Source organism: Delphinus delphis, chromosome 1 (genome assembly GCF_949987515.2).
Source record: "Delphinus delphis chromosome 1, mDelDel1.2, whole genome shotgun sequence".
In the NCBI taxonomy this organism is placed as follows: Eukaryota; Metazoa; Chordata; class Mammalia; order Artiodactyla; family Delphinidae; genus Delphinus; species Delphinus delphis.
In genome coordinates this window covers 32,530,729-32,547,831 of record NC_082683.1, presented here as the reverse complement: position 1 = coordinate 32,547,831, position 17,103 = coordinate 32,530,729, and the positions used below count along the sequence as shown (strand labels likewise).

At 40.0% G+C, this 17,103-nt stretch overlaps 1 pseudogene; it reads right to left on the bottom strand.

Moving 5' to 3' along the window:
- Positions 1 to 1,648: 1,648 nt before the first annotated feature.
- On the bottom strand, positions 1,649 to 8,254 carry LOC132434797 (zinc finger protein 684-like; annotated as a pseudogene).
- Between the last annotated feature and the right edge of the window lie 8,849 nt (positions 8,255 to 17,103).

Genomic DNA, 17,103 nt, shown 5'->3' with positions numbered 1-17,103 from the left:
TAGACCCATGAAATGCATTAGAATTAGTGAGATTCATGATTTTGTTTTATTGCCTGACAATGACTTGGTTTAAACAGAAGAAAAAATTTTTTTCTTTGTTTCAACTTTTTAAACACCTATTTAATTTTGTTTCATTATGGTTCATACTTAGCTAATTATTTTACTCTATTAATTAAGAAAGGGAACAAATAATTTAATTCAGAGCTCAGATCATAATACCAAATACTCATTCTAGCAGCAATGAGGCAGTTCCCACCCTTCAAGGGTGTCTGTCTTCTTGCTGCCTTAAACTTTACATTTGCTTAGATACTAACATTACTGCTAAAGTCAGGAGCTGAGAAAGAGCTAGGAGGGGAAGAGAAAATGTTAAATAAGGCAAAGTGACAGCTTTAAAGGGAAGTGAGAGAAAAGGCAGTCAAAATTGAAAAAAGATCCCTGAGTTTATAATTAATTTACATATATACTTCTGTGGTTTGCCAAGTGATTTGGTGTGACTACCTAAGTTTAATTAGCATACAGTCTCAGAATGAAAACTCTGTAAGACAAGGCTTCACTTAGATTTGATGGATATTCAGAAAATCACTCTCATTCACGTCTTTGTCATCATCACCCTGCAAAAATGTTAATGAGGAAAAACAATTCCAAGTTCACACATATAATCCCAAAACTTATGCTTACAAGAGAAAACCTGATTTTGTGAATATAGGTTCAAGCTCAATGCAGTACCTAAGCTTCAACCAAGTCTGAAGAAAGGGTTTAAAGACTCATATTAGCAAGCAACACTTAAAGTGAAATACAGACTTTTCACTTAAATCATTGTGAGTTCATGTGTCTTTAAAGGGAATACACAGAATTTATGTAATGTCAAATTATAAAAGAACTGCTAAGAAGTTCAAGGAAGCAGAAACACTTTTCAATATAGCTTGATATGATACCTATGGTAGTCACCTGGAAATTTCCAAACAAGCCTGAGATATCTCTGAATTGATTTCCTAAACAAAAAGGTAATAATTTATTTTAATAATAATATAGAAAATTTAATTTTATTTTAATCAATAATATTGATTTTAATAATTTCCTTCCAGAGGTCTCACAAAGTATTATGACACCTAATTTTTCTAAACTAAGTACCCCAGTTATATACTGCTTTAGGTTCACTCCTACTTATGTAGCCACTCCAGTAAAATAGGATGGATTTTATTTATGACTATTTATCTGGAGAAATGCCTCTTTCCCTATACTAAGTGCTTAGAGTAATACAGAACACAGCTGTTTTCTTTCTTCAGTGTCCGGTTAATCAGGATTAAATACACACACGCACATACACACACATGCACACACACACATTGTGCACAGAGAAGAAAATATATTACACAATGTCTTCAGCTGAGCAGAGCAGACGACTTCATAACTGTCCCTGACTATTATTTAAGAGGAGGCTCAAGAAGGCTCAGTAACAACTGCCGTAACTATTCATAAGTGCCACGAAATGGTTAGAGATCAAGTTCATAGCACTGACCTTCATCCTACATAATAAACTGTATTATTTCATTTATATTTGGCAATCTGGTTACGGTGATTTTAGGCTTTGAAGAGACAATGATGGTGTTTCCCAGAGATCTTAATAGATATAATTTTAGAAGGGGTTCAAGTTTTATTTATACATTTTTTTATTGTATCAAAATATACAGAACATAAAATGTACTATCTAAACCATTTTTAAGTGTACAATTCATTGGCATTAAGTACGTTCACAATGTTATGCAACCATCGTTACAACAGATAAAATTTTGTATAATGTGCATAGCATATATTTCAAACCCATGGTTATACAAATTTCTTAAGCAATGCAGACATTTGTATAAATTGTGTAAAAATCATAAATCAGGGGCAGTGTACACATGCAATTATAGTCAGTCTGATGCCTTAATTATTCAATTTTTTCACAACTTCCTCAGTTTTACTGTAAAGTTGTCTGTAGCTCAAAATTTTCTGCAATCTTTTCAATAAAATTAGTAATATCACTTACAGAACATGAATTTCAGAACATGCTTTTCCACATTTATTCAACTGATAGGGTTTTTCTCATGATGAATTCTTTGCTGCTTCAGTAAAAGGCTAATTTTAAGTTTTCCCACATTTACAAAGCTCCCTTGTTTTTATGACTTCTTTGATGGAGAATAAGATGTGTCTTCTAGTTAAAAGATTTCACACATGTGTTGCATTTATTTTGTTGCTCTGCTGTGAGTTGAGTAATGTTTAAGGAGATGTGATCTCTTGATGAAGGCTTTGCCACATTCAGTGCACCCGTGGGGTTTCTCGCCTGTATGAATTCTCTGATGCATGACCAACACTGATGAGTCTGCAAAGGCTTTGCCACATTCTCTGCATCGGTACGGTTTCTCGCCTGTATGGATTCTGGAGTGTTTATAAAGGGATGAACTGTACCTGAAGCTTTTCCCACACTCCTTACATTCAAATGAGTTCTCGGGTGTGTGCGATTTCACATGCTGAGTAAAGGAAGAGTTCCAGGTGAATGATTTCCCACATTGACCACATTCATAAGGCTTCTCTCCAGTGTGGAGTCTCTGATGGACCACGAGTTGTGCTTTATGCGTAAAAGCTTTCCCACAATCACTGCACACAAAGGGTCTCTCTCCACTATGAATTTTTTGATGAGCTGCAAGGTGTCCCTTACTGTTAAAGGCTTTCCCACAGTCACTGCATTCAAAGGTTATTTTTTTCTTGTATGCTTTTTTTCATGTCTAATGAGATGAGACTTCTTTTGGAAGGCTTTCCCACATTCACTGCACCCAAAGGTTTTTTTCCTTCTGTGCTTTTTTTCATGTCTAATAAGACACAACTTGTTTTTGAAGGCTTTTCCACATTCCTTGTATTCATGAGAGTTTCTCTGATATAACTTTTATTATAACTAAGAAAGTATAAGTTAGGTTGCAAACACTTTCCATTTGATTCACATTTATGCTGTTTTTCTCTTGAAGAAATAAAATTTATATTCAGATTACAATTTTGGACTGTCTCATTGGTCAGTGTTTTCTTGAAGGTGAACATACCTTGGTTCAAAAAACTGTCTTTGCTTCCTTCTCCTTCCTGTCCCTCTAGCTCATCATCAAGTAAGCAGATAACTTCTAAAAAGGAGTAAAATGAAACATTCTCAGTTACTCCTTCCAATATCATGTAATAGAAAGAAATTTTTAAAGTCTATGTTTTAAAGTCTATGCCTATTCTGACCACTTCTAGTCAACATAGTACTAAAGTCCTAGCTAGACCAATTAGGTAAGAAAAAGAAAAAAAACATCCAAATGGGGAAGGAAGAAGTAAAAGAATCTCTGTTCATTGATGACATGATCTTGTATTCAGAAAACCCTAAAGATTCCATGAAAAAACTGTTAGAACTAATAAATTCACCAAAGTTGTAGGATACAAAATCAACATACAAAAATCAGTTGTCTTTCTATACCCTAAAAGCAAACAATCTGAAAAGGAAATTAAGAAAACAATCCATTTACAATAGCATCAAAAAGAATAAAATAAACTTAACCAAGGAGATGAAAGACCTGTACACTGACAACTACAAAACACTTCTGAAAGAGATTAAAGAAAACACAAATAAATGGAAAGACATTTTCCATTTTCTGTGTTCATGGACTATTGTTAAAATGTCCCAAATGTACCCAAATGTATCTACAGATTCAGTGCAAGCCCAGTGGAATTTTTTGCAGAATTTGAAAAAGCAATTCTAGGGGCCTTCCCTGGTGGTGCAATGGTTAAGAATCATCCTGCCGGGACTTCCCTGGTGGCACAATGGTTAAGAATCCGCCTGCCAACGCAGGGGACATGGGTTCAAACCCTGGTCTGGGAAGATCCCACATGCTGCGGAGCAACTAAGCCTGTGTGCCACAATTACTGAGCCTGCACTCTGGAGCCTGCGAGCCACAACTACTGAGCCCATGTGCCACAACTACTGAAGCCCACGTGCCTAGAGCCCATGCTCTGCAACAAGAGGAGACACCCCAATAAGAAGCCCCCGCACTGCAACGAAGAGTAGCCCCCGCTCGCCACAACTTGAGAAAGCCCGTGCACAGCAATGGAGACCCAATGCAGCCAAAAATCAATAAATAAAATAAATAAATTTATATATATATAAAAAAGAAGAATTCACCTGCCAATGCAGGGGACAAGGGTTCGAGCCCTTGTCTGGGCTCGCACAGCAACAAAGACCCAATGCAGCCAAAAATAAATTTAAAAATAAATTAATTAACTAAAAAAAAAAAAAAAAAAAGAAAGGAAAAGCAATTCTAAAATTCATATGGAACCATGAAGGACTCCCAAGAGCCAAAACAATCTTGAGAAAGAAAAATGCAGCAGGCCTCACATTTCCTGTCTTGAAACCACATCACAAAGTTACAGTAATCAAAACTGTACTTTATGGTACTGGCATAAAGACAGACATATAGACCAACAGAAAAGAATAGAGATCCCAGAAGTAAGCCCACACATATATGTTCTTCAAGAAGTGTGCCAAGACAACACAATGGGGAAAGAATAGTTTCTTCAACAAATAGTGCTGGGAAAACCAGATACCCACATGTAAAAGAGTGAAATTGGACCCCAATCTTACACAACAAACAAGAATCAACTCAAAATGTATTAAAGACTTAAACATAAGATCTGAAACTATAAAACTCCTAGAAGAAAAGATAGGGGAAAACTTCAGAATATTGGTGCTCACAATGATTTCTTGGATAGGGAACCAAAAGCACTGACAACAAGAGCAAAAATAGACAAGTGGTACTACAGCAAACTAAAAAGTTTCCATCAAGAAAAGGAAACAATAGAGTGAAAAGGCAACCTACAGAATGGGAAAAAATATTTTAAAAACATATTGGATAAGTCGTTAATATCCAAAATATATAAGGAACCCTTACAACTCAATAGCAAAAAACGGGCAAAGAACTTTAATGGACATTTCTCCAAAGGAGACATACAAATGGTCAACAGGTATATGAAAAGATGCTCAACATCACTAATCATCAGGAAATTGCAATTCAAAACCACAATAAGATATCACCTCACACCTGTTAGGATGTCCATTATTAAAAAAATAATAATAATAACAAGTGTTGGCAAGAATGTGGAGAAATTAGAATTCTGGTACACTGTTGGTGTGCATGTAAAATGGTACAGCCACTATGGAAAACAGTATGGAGTTTCCTCAAAATATCAAAAATTGAACCACCATATGATCCAGCAATCCCACTTCTGGGTATTTATCAAAAAACTTGAAAACAGGATTTCCTAGAGATATTAGCACTCCTGTGCTCACTGCAGCATTATTCGCAATAGCCAAGAGTTGGAAACAATCTAAATGTCCACTGACAGATGAATGGATAAAGGAAATATGGTATATACATACTTTAAAAAAGAAGGAAATCCTTCATATGCTACAACATGGATGAACCTCAAGGACATTAGGCTAAGTGAAATCAGCTAGTCACAGAAGGACAAAAACTGCATGATAGCACTTACATAAGGTATTTAAAATAGTCAAACCTATATAAGCAGAAAGTAGAGTAGTGGTTGCCAGGGGCAGGGAGGAGTGGGAAATGGCGAGTTGTTCAATGGGTTTAGAATTTCAGTCCTGCAAGATGAGGAAGTTCTACAGATCCCCTGTACACCAATGTGTATACAGTTAACCATATTGTACTATACACTTAAAAGTTTGCCAATGAGGGTAAGTTTCATATTATACATTTTTTTCTACCACACATATGCAAAAAGTCTCTGGTTTCAGGTCTAGTCTCCCATTCTGGACTACAAAACGAAAAAGAGATCTGTATTTGTCCTGCCCTGGGCATTAAGAAGAAACTGCTGAAATGGAGGCTTCTGGAAAACAATAATGAGAACAAGTAGTTTTTTCTATTTATAAATATGACTTTCCATTCTGTGAAAGATGGTAAAACAGGTACAAAGTAATGTTATAACAGTGACAAAGAAAGTTAAAAAGGGCTCTTAACAAGGATGCAGAGTAGCTCTGAGAATGGGGAGAGCCATTTCAGAGGAATGAATGAGGAGGGTAACCAGGGGAACAAGGAGATAAAGGCATTCTGAGAAATGAGAAGAGCGAGACTGGGTTGGGGAAATTTGACCAGAGTCAAAATCTACAACATCTAAGAATTAAGTTATCCTGTTAGGATGCTCCCGAGTCTCCTTCACACACTTCTCCTTCTCCTTCCTCATCCTGCACACAACCACCAAAGAACTGTCAAGCCATTAACTCCTATAGGCACTTTCCTATATCCTCTCTAGCCACCCAAGCCACAGTTGAGGACTATTTGTAGAAAGTTCTCCAACTCCACTTCTAGCTAGGATTTATTCTCCAATGCCTACACATACCCAGGAACACAGAGGCTCAGCAGAACGTTGAAAAGAGACCAGATGTCAATTCTTTTGCTTCTATCATCAGTTATTTCTACTACTTGATAAGAATTTTTCCTGATAAATAATCCTATTTTTTTTATAACCTCTTTCAACCTTCCAGATGTACTAGCCTCCAAAACTCTGCTTTGCCCCTGACACCACACTCTTTAACTCAAATTTCACATTTTGGTTTCCACACATACAGATTCCATTATTTCTGGGGATCTGAACCATAAGACTGCTAGGCCTTACCAACTTTTGCCTTTATATACTGTGTGGTTAAGAAAGTTAACTCTGACTACTGTTACTACGGTGCCACACCGTGTCCAAAACAACAATCACTGCTCAAAACCCTACAAATGCTAAGTCCACTGATATAATGATGTTAGGGAAAATGGAGGAGAAGGCAATTCTTCACTGTTTCTGAGATTGCCTTCCATCAAGGGAGAACCTTATTAGTGTAACAATTTGGACTCTTACCTCATTCCTTATTTCTCAAATAAACACAATCTGATTATATTATTAGAAACAGATGTATGGAAAGATCTGCCATCATGTTGAGGAGGGAAGAAGAATGAAGATTCTAAGGACTGAAAGAACCAACAAGCACTTCGATGGAACAGGCAGCGCGAGGAGCCAGAGCGGAGAGGAAGGACATCCTCCCACACAAGAGCTGAGAAACAGAAAGAGCGGCCATGTGGAAGAGTGGAAGTGAAGGTGTCACCTGGGGATCTGAGGATGTTGTGTCAGGTGTACCCAGTCACTTTCAAAGGTGTGTGGTTTTAAGAGGTGCTTCCTGAAAAGTATTTCAGAGGTGCCTGTCCCTCACTCACCAACTGGGATCTCAGTTCCAGAGACTCCCATCTACCTGCTTTCTCTGACTCACCTGGAGAGCGCCAACGTGGGTTCTCTCCCTCCACCATCCATGGCTCTTGTCCTTGCTCCACCTTGAAGATCACTTTTGTTTTGGTGACTGGACACCCTGTTCATGGGAAACAACACAGAACTGGGGACAAAGTGCTAGGAACAAACGACTACCTCACAATTTAGGTTTGCCTCCTGGAGTCTTAGGGCCTGTGAAGATAACATGTTTTAGAACAGAAAAGACCCTTCTTCATTTGGGAGGCAGAAGCATTAAACATACTACCTGATCCCCAAAGGGGATTATGAATCTTTGACCGGACTAAGCTGGTGGCGCAGTGGTTAAGAATCCGCCTGCCAATGCAGGGGACAAGGGTTCGAGCCACGGTCCGGGAAGATCCCACATGCCGAGAAGCAACGAGGCCCGTGCACCACAACTACCAAGCCTGCTCTCTAGAGCTCGCAGCCGTAACTACTGAGCCCATGTGCCACAACTACTGAAGCCCACGCGCCTAGAGCCCGTGCTCCACAACAAGAGAAGCCACCACAATGAGAAGCCCACGCACCGCAACGAAGAGAAGCCCCTGCTCGCCACACTAGAGAAATGGAAAGCCCGCACGCAGCAAAGAAGACCCAACACGGCCATAAATAAACAAACAGAAATAGCAAAAACAAAGAAAAAGATTCTTTGACCACTAAAATTCAGGGTCAAACTTACTAATGCTTCAGAATGTTCACAGGTTTCTCAAGTCTTAAAGGAAGGGTACTATTAGTATATCCTGAGTTACACAGGGAAGTTGTCCTTACCCACCGAGATGAGGTTTCTAAAGTTCTCCAGCATCACATCCCAATACAGCTTCCTCTGAGAATATCCCAGCAGCTGCCACTCCTCCAGGGTGAAGTCCACGGCCACATCCTGGAATGTCACTGATCCCTGTAATAGTATATTCATCTTCGACCTGAAGTGAGCACCACTGGGGCACGTGGAGGGGATTCTGACCAATTCCTCTAATTATGTTCATATGTTCAGAGTTTGCAGTAAGTTACCTAGAATAACTAAAAACTATGTACTTGATTTAGAATTAAAATTTGTGATAGAAGAAAATCATATTAAAACTGTCCCACTGGGCTTCCCTGGTGGCGCAGTGGTTGAGAGTCCGCCTGCCGATGCAGGGGACACGGGTTCGTGCCGCGGTCTGGGAAGATCCCGCGTGCTGCAGAGCGGCTGGGCCCGTGAGCCATGGCCGCTGAGCCTGCGCGTCCGGAGCCTGTGCTCCGCAACGGGAGAGGCCACAACAGTGAGAGGCCCGCGTACCGCAAAAAAAAAAAAAAAACTCTCCCACTATATACATATACACACATACGTATATATACATACGTATACATACATATATATGGAGAGAGGGAGAGGAAGAGAAGGAATAAGATACTACTAAGTTCACTGAGCATTGTCTTGGCCTCATGTATTCTGCTTATACAACGGGACACTGAAAAACAGTCATATGAAAACGGCTACTCATTTATGACAAATCATCAAATTTTTTTCTTTCATGATAAGTTCCAAGAAAATCTTTATCTATGGAATTGTTATACCTTATTCTCTAGGTCATGGCCAATAACTTCACTGATTGGGCATCCTGTTTTTATGACTGCCAAGATTAAGCATAAATTTGCATCTCAACATTACAAAGTATGTGCAGACTCTATGGCCTCTATATCAATTTTCTAATTTTTCTTCAATTTAAATTTCAATCTATATTTTTCCCATTTATATTCTTACCTATTAATACTTTTCCACTTTAATATATGGAGCTTTACAAGTCACTTCAAATTCACCAGAAAGCAAAGTGGAATTTGAATGAATAAATGGATGGATAGACGTATGGATGGATGGATATGTTGCCTGGAAGTTGGTCGCTTTCTGTGGCTCATGAGAAAGGACACCAATCTACGAAAACAAGACAGGGGGAGTCCCCTGCCTTTCCAGCCTAGAAATAAGTACCTATGTGCCAGCTACAAAAAAGGCTACTGGGGGAAGAATGACCTGTCAAACAAGCAGGGAAGTCCATGTTATATAGAAAGACCAACTTGTCCACTTTTAATCCTGATATGATCACAGGAAACTTGGATAAGGATGGTCTCTCTTGGGTAGATGTATACATTTCTGCCCATTGATCTATTACAATTTATTGTTAATTTCTGATCTAGTGATTTCTTTTCTCCCAGAAACTTATCCCAAAGAAATAAAAATTGATGGATATGAAGATTAAAAGCCTGAGTTCTAGAGCCAGGCAACCGAGTTCAAATTCAGCTACTCCACTTACTAGCAGCAATGACCCTCAGAAAGTCACTTAACTACTCTATACCTCAGTTTTCTTATCTGCAAAATGCTGATGATAATAGTACACACATCATAGGATTTTTATGAGGATTAAATAAGTGAATACATGGAAACCACTCAGAACAATATGTGGTAAGCACTCAATAAGACTGTGACTATTTTTAAAAATAAAAAAGGGGAGAAAGGGAGAGATGAAAAATGTTTTTATATCATTGCTTATAATATGAAAACACAGACAATAGCTTAAATGTCCATTAACAGTGTTGATTAAAAAAAAAGATGCTGTAGAAAGATATTGCTTTGGAAAGAGGTTCCATTTATATTTGTAGGTGAAAAAAGTACGTTAAAATATATAACATGGGGGCTTCCCTGGTGGCGCAGTGGTTAAGAGTCTGCCTGCTGATGCAGGGGACACGGGTTCGTGCCCCGGTCCGGGAAGATCCCACATGCTGCAGAGCAGCTGGGCCCGTGAGCCATGGCCGCTGAGCCTGCGTGTCTGGAGCCCGTGCTCCACAACGGGAGAGGCCACAATAGTGAGAGGCCTGCGTATCGCAAAAAAAAAAAAAAATATATATATATATATATATATATAACATGATCCTCCCCTCCCCTTTTAAAAGAATACGTATGCAGATACTGAGACACACAAGCTTGGTGGTCTCTGCAAATAAATAATAGCTATTTACCAAAATGTAAATAATTGTTATTTAGGGTTGTAAAGACAGCAGAATCATATGTAACTTCTATTTTATTTTTTTACATATTTGTACTTTCTAAGTGTTTATACTGTATTATTTTTTCAAATACATACATATACACATACATGTAAATATATACAGTTTAAAAATATACATGTAAAATTTAAACAAAGGTCTATAATGCCCTACAACATCTTGGTTCCACCTCTTCTAACCTCATCTGCTTCAATCCTTCAAGCACCCTCCTATAGTCACTCTGATCAGACATTCAGCTTTCTTGCTCTTCCTCCAAAATACCAAGGATGATTACTCAGGATCTCTGCACATCTCTTCTGCCTGGGCTGTTCTCCCACAGGGAAAAATCGAGATACTGCACAGCTCACTCTCTAAATTCCTTCAGGTCTCTGCTTACAGGTCACTCAGCAGTGAGGCTTTTCTTGACAACCTCAGATAAAAGAGCTTCCTTGCTCATGGTCACCACCACTCTGTACACCCTTACTCTGTCTTTTTCTCCATTGCACCTACTATCAAATGACAGATTGTGTATCTGTTTGATTTTTGTTTCTCTACCTCCATGAAAAACATAGATGCTATTTTGCTCACTGTGGTGCACCAAGTACCAGAATGGTGTTTGGTCCACAACAGACACTCAGCAAATATTTGCTGAATGACTCAAACTCCTTGTTACATGTTTTCAAATGAAACTCATTAAGCAACTTTGGCCCAGCTGAACTGTGATGCAGAGGACTTCCCTGGCAGGCGAGTGGTTAAGACTCCACGCTTCCACTTCAGGGGGCACCCGTTCAATCCCTGGGCAGGGAACTAAGATCCTGCATGCCGCTGCGGTGCGGCAAAACTTTTTAAAATTTTTATTATTTTTATTTTTGGCTGCACTAGGTCTTCGTTGCTGCCCGTGGGCTTTCTCTAGTTGTGGCGAGTGGGGGCTACTCTTTACTGCAGTGCACGGGCTTCTCATTGCGGTGGCTTCTCTTGTTGCAGAGCATGGGTTCTAGGCACGCAGGCTTCAGTAGTTGTGGCACAGGGACTCAGTAGTTGTGGCGCATGGGTTTAGTTGCTCCGCGGCATGTGGGATCTTCCCGGACCAGGGCTCGAACCCGTGTACCCTGTATTGGCAGGCGGATTCTTAACCACTGCACCACCAGGTAAGACCCGTGGCAAAGCTTCTGAACTGTGATGCAGGAAAAAGAACAGTCTGGGAATTGAAGACTGGATTTCAGGCCTGACTCAGCCACTAACAAACTGTGGGACTCTAGCACCATCTCCTTAAAATGAAGAAGCAGAACCAGAAGACTCCGAAAAGTCCTTCTAGCATCTTGAGGCTGTGATTACTCTGTAAACTAGTCCTGCATTTAGGTAAGGGGAGAAAGGGAATCAGCATAACCCCAAAGGGCAAATATAACAACTAAAATAGTTAAGGAGCCAGCTTAATTGTGAAGGAAGCAATGAGAAAGGAAACGCACTGGTGTGAATATGTGTTTGTGAGAGCCTGAGAGAGACAGAAAGAGAGAGGGGGACTCAATAAATGTGTTTAGGAAAGCAGCAGAATTTCTTCTGTAGTAGCTCTTGATTCTTCTTTCCCTTGACCATACCCTCATTCTCCTCCTGTGAGTTTCATTTTCCTGTGGAGCCTGACCACATAAAGCCATACTTCATTTTCTGTAATTCTCACCTCTCTCCTCAAACATTTGGGACAACACCTCCATAAACACAGTCCTTGATGGTACTTACATGTAATGCCATGAGTCAAGCCCTACTCTCACTAGATAGTAGAGACAGAAGTTGATTCTTGTCTCAACTGAAATGGGGTAAAAATGTCACAGGTCAGGAGAGCCTCTTCCCAGGGTTAATCTGATGGAGAAGCAACACTCCTTCAACAGGAACCTTCACGTTGGGCCGCGATTCTTTAAACTCACCATCCTGTGGCCCTAGGTTGGCTTTTTGTAGATTTTAACCAGGGCCGCTGGAAACGGAAACAGGCAGGAATACGCAAGAGGGACCCTCAGGTTCAATTACACAGTCTTCCTGCAGAGACACCAAGAGTTCTCTCAATAACAATGATCACAAGTTGAAGTTCATTTAGCATTCACTCCTCAAGAAGAATACAGACTAACTCTTTGTTTTAGGCAAAGTACTATGTTGCAAAAATAATGAAATTTGGGTAAAATGGCACTGAGTTTGAATACTCGCTCCTCCACTAACTAGCTGTGTGATTTGAAGCAGCTTCATACCTCCCTGTAAAACGATGAGTACACTTACAAAGTCATCGTGATAAACAAATGCCAATCCTTTAAAATAATGTGCTTAACAGTGTCTGGCACTGGCTGTATTGATTCTCTTCCCCGCCGCTTTGAAGGGGTTTACTGCCTTCGACGAGTCAAAAATCTTGTGGAATGAGATGAGTTACGGTTCAACGCACAGGCGGGGTCTCCGTACACGGGCCGCACTACCTACAGCACAGCAACGCAGATGGGCCCGCCACGCCCCAGCCAGACCTGAGCAGAAAGGAGCCCAGCCCTTACTCGGCTTCCTCTGAGCCAAATGCCCCCGCGCATAGGAGTTACCTACAATTTTGCTTTCTTCACATGAACTGAGAAGGCGGTCTCTGCTCTCCACCTGTCCCTCAAGCCCTTCTAGCTCACCCGCCGCTCAGTACTGAAACACGTGGAGGAACGAAGACACTTCCTGAGGTCCCCACTGCGCGTGTGCGGAAGTAGCGACCCACCCAGACCCTCCCCCCAGGGTTCTCTGAGGAAATCCACCAGAGACTACATTTCCCATAAGGCTCCTGGAGTTTATGTCCGTAAGGCCTCAGGGACTTCCTCTTCATCTAGCGGAGATTTCTAGTTTGATGTAGTTTGGGCTTCATGGAGAATCATATTGAAAGGAAACGTGTACGTAATTTTTACTGATTAATATAAACGTGACATATAGAAAACATATGCCATATAGACGTGGTAAATAGAAAACAGTAATTTATTTAAAGGAAGAGTTTCTTCTTTCATTTTATTTTTAAAAAGAATTAAACTTAGTAACACTGTAATAACATATCATCTGTAAATAGTTTTAAAATCTAAACTATGTAAATTAATATATTAGATCCCTGTTAAAAAGGTTTTTAGTTTCAGACAGCTTAGTTATGAGTGTATTTCAAAGCTTTATTACAATCTAGCTGTAAGGGAACAGCAAGAGGGCAATTTCAAGTTTCACTCAGGGAAAAGAGTTTATATAGGAAAAGAGAAGGGTTACATAATCGTTGGCGAGCTATAAAAATGAGAGTGTATCTAACAGGCATCAGGTTGGGTGGATAACTAGTTTCTATAACAAGTCTTAATTCCATTAAAGTCATTTAGAAATTGCTTATCAGGAATGATCATTTTTTCCCAGAAGGAAGTAATGAATTATAGTATGCAAAAAAAAAAAACCCTTTCCCCAGACGAGGTTTGGGACAATTTCTCTTCTATAGGTTTCTTCAGACCTCTCTCCTCCACCCCTCAGCTCTCTCTCTCTCTTTTTTAAAAAAATTATTTATTAATTTATTTATGACTGCATAGGGTCTTAGTTGCGGCACATGCGATCTTTCGTTGCGGCATTCGGGCTTCTCTCTAGTTGTGGCCCACAGGCTCAGTAGTTGTGGCACATGGGCTTAGTGGCCCTGTGGCATGTGGGATCTTAGTTCCCTGACCAGGGATCGAACTCACGTCCCCTGCATTGGAAGGCAGATTTTTAACCACTGGACCACCAGAGAAGTCCCTTTTTTTTCTTTTTTTTTTAAATGTGTGTATACTGTCAGGCCTTATCGTAAGCATATATCTAATATTCATTCAACAAAAACATGTTGCCTGAGTTCCTGTTATATACCAGACATTGATTTGGGTATGGAGTAGTGAGCAAAACAGACAAAAATGCCTGCCTTGTGGACCTAATGTTCTATTTTATTAGATATTGATAAATGCTATGGAGAAAAACAGTGCAATGAAAGGGGATAGGCAGTAGTGGAGGGCTGCAGTTTTAAACAGAGTAGTCCAGGAAGGCCCCTCTTAGGAGATATTTGAGCAAAGACCTGAAGGAAATGAAGTTGCAAACTCATGCCAGATGAAAAAGGGTTTTAGGTAGAGAAAACAGCAAGAGCAAAGACCTGAAGCAGAAAGTGCCAAACACATTTAAGGAACAGCAAGGAGGGCCATGTACCTGGAGAAGGGAGAATAATAAAGAGGTAAGGAGGGGTGAGGGCCCAGACTGTGGAGGAACTTGTAATCAATGTAAGGACTTTAGCTTTTCCTCTGAGTGAAAATAGAGGCTTCTGGAGAATTTTGAGCAGAGGAGTGGCATGGTCTGACTCAAGTTTTAATATGATCACTCTGGCTGCTGTGTGGAGAATACACTGGAGGAAAGCCAGGGTACAACCAGTTAGGAGGTCATTAGAATAATCAAGAAGTGAGATGATGGTGGCTCAGACCAAGTAGTAGCAGAAGAGCTAGTGAGAAGTAGTTGCATTCAAGGTCTAGTTTGAAGGCAGACTCAATATTGATTTACTGTAGATCATATATAAGTTATGAGAGAAAAAGGAAACTCAAGGATGATTCCCACGTTCCAGGTGTGAGCAAGTGAAAGGACAGAATTGCCATCAGATGAGATGGAGAAGGCTGCAAGAGGAGCACATCTAGGGAGAAGGAGAGAGAGCAGGACCTGTTTTGAACGTGTTTAGTTTGAGATGCCGATTAGAGAAAACCAGGTGGTGAAGTTGGACAAATACGCTTGAATTCAGGAGAGATGTCTACAAGAAATACATTTGGGAGATATCATTATATAGATAGACTTTGAAACCATCAGACAAATGGGGTTACCAATGAAGAGCATATATAGAGAGAAGAGAAGAGGTCTGAGGATAGAGCCCTGGGATATTCCCAAGTTGAGAGTTTGTAGAGATGAGAAGGACTCAGCAGGGAGACTGAGAAGGAAAAATCAGTGAAGCAGGAGGAGAACCAGGAGAATGTGGCTGCTGTAAGCAACGTGGAAATAAATGCTTCACAGAGAACCGAGAGCTACATCGCGTCCTGAGCTGTTAATAATTAAGGCCGACGACTTGGTCATTGGATACAGCAAGTAGAATTTTATCGGTGACCTTTACCAGAACAGTTTCAGCAGAGTGGTGTAGGGGAAAGCCTATTTGGAATGAGTTTAAGAGAACATGACCTGAAAAGTCTAGATTGGGGGAATTTCAGTGAGACAAAGAGATGGTTTCTGTGGAAAAAAAAAAATTCAAGAAGGAAAAGCAAAAGATGGAAGGGGAATGTGTAGATTAACAGAGTGCTAAAACTAGCATTTTGGTGAAAGTTTGATGAGGAACAGGATATTATTTCCCCTGAAAATTACTTAATTACCATTTTCCCCTTTGTAATTAAGTAATTAATTAAGGGAAAAATGGTAATTTTACAACGTAGAAATGTGGTGGATGCCACCCTAACCAAGTAATTAAAGTTAAAGTGACCAGTAATGGGAATTCCCTGGTGGCGCAGTGGTTAAGAATCCACCTGCCAATGCAGGGGACACGGGTTTGAGCCCTGGTCCGGGAAGATCCCACATGCCATGAAGCAACTAAGCCTGTGGGCCACAACTACTGAGCCTGTGCTCTAGAGCCCGTGAGCCACAACCACTGAGCCCGCATGCCACAACTACTGAAGCCTGCGCACCTAGAGCCTGTGCTCCTCAACAAGAGGAGCCACCACGAGAGGCCTGTGCACCGCAATGAAGAGTAGCCCTTGTTCTCCACAACTAGAGAAAGCCCGCGTGCAACAGCGAAGACCCACCTCAGCCAAATAAGTAAATAAATAAAATTTTAAAAAAGTAAGATCACCAGTAATAAGTTTGACATTGTGCCTCCTGACATGAAATACTAAGAATATCACTTACATGATATACTTGCCCAAATGCATAACTTGAATCTAATCATGAGGAATCATCACACCAACCAAAACTGAAGGGCACTCTACAAAATAAGTGGCCTGTACTCTCCAAAAATATCAATGTCATGAAAGACGTTGAAATGCTGAGGAATTGTTCCAGATTAAAGGAGTCTGAAGAAATATGAACTAAATACAATGGGTAATCCTGGTTTGGATTCTGGACCAGAAAAAAAAAATTAAGAAAAACATTATTGGTTTAAATGCAATGTGGTATCTTGGATTGGATCCTAGATCAGAAAAAGGACATTTATTGAAAAACTAGTGAAATATGAATAAAATCTGGAATTTTATTAATTGTGGTTAATTGTGATAAACTGGTGTTGGCTTCTTAGTTGTGCTCTGGTAATAAAAGTTGTTAACTTTAGGGGCAATAGGTGAAGGATATATGGGAACTCTCGGTACTAGCTTTGAAACTTTTCTGTAAACCTAAAATTATTCCAAAATTAAAAATTTCTTTAAAAAAGAACAGTATTGAGACAATTGGGGAATTTTATAGATGATAGATTATAGTATTATATCAGTGGTAAATTTTTTTTTTATTTTGATCATTGAACTGTGGTCATATAACAGAATGTCCATATTCAAAGGGGTGAAATGTTATTGGACATCTCAGCCTCACTTCTTCCTTTTTTTTTTTTCTGCCCACAGCATGCAGCTTGCAGGATCTCAGTTCCCCAACCAGGGATTGAACCCAGGCCACTGCAGTGAAAGCCCAGAATCCTAACCACTAGGCACCAGGGAACTTCCTCTTCTTCCTTGTTTTGGTAACAGTCCCTAT